A 4,846-nucleotide genomic window follows, 5' to 3' on the forward strand; every position below is an offset into this window, starting at 1 on the left:
TATTTTGTGACCAAGTACAATGCCCTCCTTCACCATGAAGTGGCATTTTTCCCAATTTAGGACCAAGTTTGCTTTCTCACATCGGATAAGCATACGTTCTAGATTGAAAAGACACGATTCAAAGGAGTCTCCAAACACGGAAAAGTCATCCATGAAGACTTCCATACAATCCTCTACCATATCATCAAAGATTGCCATCATGCACCTTTGAAAGGTTCCGGGTGCATTGCATAAACCAAACGGAATGCGGCGATAGGCAAAGGTACCGAAAGGACAAGTGAATGTGGTCTTTTCTTGGTCGTTGGGATCAATTGGAATTTGGAAGTAACCGGAGAAACCGTCTAAAAAGCAATAATATTCTTTTCCCGCTAATCGTTCAAGCATTTGATCAATAAAAGGTAACGGGAAATGATCCTTTCTAGTGGCATCATTTAGACGTCTGTAATCAATACAGACTCTCCAGCCGGTAACTGTTCTAGTTGGGACGAGTTCATCCTTTTCATTTAATATAACGGTTGTACCCCCCTTTTTGGGTACTACTTGTACTGGACTAACCCATGGACTATCGGAGATGGGGTAGATTAACCCGGCGTCAAGAAGCTTGACGACCTCCTTTTTAACAACCTCTTTCATGTTGGGATTTAGCCTGCGTTGTCTTTGTACTACGGGTTTGTAGTCATTCTCAAGGAGAATTTTATGTGTACAATAAGACGGGTTTATTCCCGGAATGTCGGTTGTTTCCCAGGCTATAGCCTTTTTATGGGTTTTTAATACAGAAATTAGCTTATCCTTCTCATTATCTGAAAGATGTGAAGCAATAATTACTGGTAATTTAGATGTACCTTCGAGATAAACATACTCCAAGTGTTTGGGTAGCTCTTTAAGCTCTAGTACGGGTGGTTCTTCTAAGGAATTTTTTATACGAAATCTATCTTCATTTTTGATTTCCTCAAACGATTCCTCTTCCATGGGAATTTCTTCTATTATGGTCTCGTCATCCGTGACCACCTTCATCAACTCATCAAAATCTTTATCAATATTGAAGTATTCATTCTCACTTACCGGGGCTAACCCCGGGATATCAATTTCAAGTAGCTCCTTCAATTCATTCTCAACACAAAGATCTATAACATCAATTTGAAAACAAGAGTCATCGGTAGAAGTGGGTCTTTTCATGGCTTTGTCAATGTGACAAATTATTCTCTCGTTTCCCACACCTAGACTTAATTGTTCTTTTTGGACATTGATGATAGCATCTGCAGTATTTAGGAAAGGACGTCCTAAAATGATAGGAACTTTTGTGTCCTCTTGCATTTCTAGAATAACAAAGTCGACGGGAAAGATGAGTGAGCCAACTTTTACAAGTATATCCTCGGCTATACCTATTGGAGTATCAAATGATTGGTTTGCTAATCGAATACCCATTCGGGTTGGTTTTAAGTCTCCTAAGTCAAGTTTTAAATATAACGAGTAAGGCATTAAGTTAACACTTGCACCTAGGTCGGCTAGTGCATCGTACACTACCGAATCACCCATCATACATGGTGATAATGCTAAAAACGAACATATATTTCATAGCATTATTCCTCAAGAAAGACAAGCTTTTAGTTTCAATTGTTCTATTTACAAGTGATATTCGTTTAAATAATAAAAGGTGAAGACAAAAGACAGATTCGACGAATTGAAGACGCAAACGACCAAAAAGCTCAAAAGAACAAAAGACAATCAAAAAGGTTCCAATTATTGATAAGAAACGTCTCGAAATTACAGAAGTACAAGATTCAAAACGCAAAGTACAAGATATTAAATTGTACGCGAGGACGTTCGAAAATCCGGAACCGGGACTAGAGTCGACTCTTAACGCTCGACGCAACGGACTAAAAATTACAAGTTAACTATGTATATAAATATAATATAATATATAATTAATTATATTAATTATATATATATTATATATATATATTAAAAACCGTCGGCAGCAAGAAACTCCAAGGGTGTGAGCTGTAAATATATCTCCGCGACTCGCGGAGTTTGAAGGGCATTTTGCCGCGAGTCGCGGAGCCCCAAAAATCAAGTCTGGCTATAAAGCAAACCGAATTCTGATCAAATTTCATATCTTATTTCTCTATCTCTCTCAATATATACGATATATATATATAATTTATATTTTAATTTTAATTTTAATTTTAATTCTAATAATAAGGGTATGTTAGCGAATGTTGTAAGGGTGTAAGTCGAAATTCTGTCCGTGTAACGCTACGCTATTTTTAATCATTGTAAGTTATGTTCAACCTTTTTACATTAATGTCTCGTAGCTAAGTTATTATTATGCTTATTTAAAACGAAGTAATCATGATGTTGGGCTAATTACTAAAATTGGGTAATTGGGCTTTGTACCATAATTGGGGTTTGGATAAAAGAACGACACTTGTGGAAACTAGACTATGGGCTATTAATGGGCTTTATATTTGTTTAACTAAATGAAAGTTTGTTAATGTTAATATAAAGATTTACAATTGGGCGTCCCTATAAATTATCATATACACTCGATCGGACACGATGGGCGGGGTATTTATATGTACGAATAATCGTTCATTTAACCGGACACGGGAATGGATTAATAGCCACTAGAATAATTAAAACAGGGGTGAAATTACATTCAAGGGTAATTGGTGTAATTGTTAACAAAGTAGTAAAACCTTGGTTTACACGCAGTCGATAACCTGGTGTATTCATTAAACAAAGTATTAAAACCTTGTTACAATTCGAATCCCCAATTAGTTGGAATATTTATCTTCGGGTATAATAATAATTTGACAAGGACACTTGCAATTTATATTTATGACTGATGGACTGTTATGGACAAAAACCAGACGGACATATTGAATAATCCAGGACAAAGGACAATTAACCCATGGGCATAAAACTAAAATCAACACGTCAAACATCATGATTACGGAAGTTTAAATAAGCATAATTCTTTTATTTCATATTTAATTTCCTTTATTTTATATTTAATTGCACTTCTAATTATCGCATTTTTATTTATTGTTATTTAATCGCACTTTTAATTATCGTACTTTTTAATTATCGCAAGTTTATTTTATCGTACTTTTATTATTCGCAATTTCATTATCGTTATTTACTTTACGCTTTAATTTAAGTCTTGTATTTATTTTATATTTTACATTAGGTTTTAACTGCGACTAAAGTTTTAAAATCGACAAACCGGTCATTAAACGGTAAAAACCCCCTTTATAATAATAATATTACTTATATATATATTTGTATTTTTATAAAAGTAAACTAATATAGCGTTGAGCTTTGTTTAAAGATTTCCCTGTGGAACGAACCGGACTTACTAAAAACTACACTACTGTACGATTAGGTACACTGCCTATAAGTGTTGTAGCAAGGTTTAAGTATATCCATTCTATAAATAAATAAATATCTTGTGTAAAATTGTATCGTATTTAATAGTGTTTTCCTAGTAAAATAATAACTATTTTATATACACCTCGCTTCGCATCACATGGTATGATAAAACTACCAGGGTCTCCTAATTTTGGAGGTACATTTTGTTTCTTTAAGATGGCCGAACATTCCTCATGGAGGAATGTGGCAGAAACGTCGTGGTATTTACCCTTCGAGGATATGAGATCCTTTAAAAACTTCCCGTAATTGGGCATATCCCTAAGAACCTCCGCGAGTGGCATGTTAATGCTAATTTGCTTAATCATGTCCGCAAATTTCTCATACCGCCTTGCGAGTCTGTCTTTCTTTAATGCTTTCGGGTAAGGAATAGGTTCCTTATGCGCCTTTACTGGTGGTTCTTCACTTTTCTTTGGCATGACCTCAGGTGGATCATCTTTCTCTTGTTCTTTGTTATCTTGCTCATTTTCATCAACCGGTATTTGTAAAATAGAAGGAGATAAAGGAACTTCTGGGGATTTTGTGGTCTCCGGTTTAGTAGTTAAACCACTTCTAGTAGTTATAGCATTTACATGCTCGTTCCTTGTTTGGGGGTTGTTGGGATTTACTTGAGTATTTGAGGGGAGAGTACCTGGTGGTCTCTCTGATAGTAACTGTGAGATCCTTCCAACATCTCTTTCTAAGTTTTGTATTGTAGCTTGTTGATTTCGGATTTGCTGAGTTTGGAGCTCTGCATTTTGCTCGTGCTTAACCATAAAATCTCTTAAGAGATCTTCTAAACCAGATTTCCTCTCAGGTTGAGGTTGCATAATTGCTAATGGTTGTGGTTGATTGAATGCTAGTGGTTGTGTGTGTTGGAAATTATTTTGATAATTTCGTTGAGGTTGATTTCGGTTATTATAACCTGGTGGCGGATTTCTTTGATTTTGATTTGGGAAATTCCGGTTATTTTGGTAACCTGGATTTCCTCCTTGATAGTTATTATTATTTGATCCTGAAGGTCCTCCTACTTGATAGCTGTTTATAGGAGGATATTTTCGGTTGTTTGCTTCTATAGCTGGAAAATCACTGAAGTTCATTTCACCTTTTCGTAAGTATCCTAAGAAATTTGCTTGTTCTTCCATTGTACTTTGATCACAATCTCTAGTAAGATGGGGACCTTGGCACAGTTCACATCCTACTCTGATAGCATGCATTTCCTTGGTTACTTTCTCGATTTGCCTTGCTTGATTTGCTATTTGAACTTTTAAAGAAGCAATTTCATCATTGCTTTCAATACTAGCAACATTTGATGATCTAGAAAATTCTATTTCTTGATGCCAATTATGAGAATGGGAAGCTAAATCAGCAATGATTGTGTGAGCGTCTTCAGGTGTTTTCTTCATGATCGAACCTCCGGCTGCAACATCTATAT

The sequence above is a fragment of the Rutidosis leptorrhynchoides genome, chromosome 3, assembly GCF_046630445.1.
Source record: "Rutidosis leptorrhynchoides isolate AG116_Rl617_1_P2 chromosome 3, CSIRO_AGI_Rlap_v1, whole genome shotgun sequence".
NCBI classification, from domain to species: domain Eukaryota; kingdom Viridiplantae; phylum Streptophyta; class Magnoliopsida; order Asterales; family Asteraceae; genus Rutidosis; species Rutidosis leptorrhynchoides.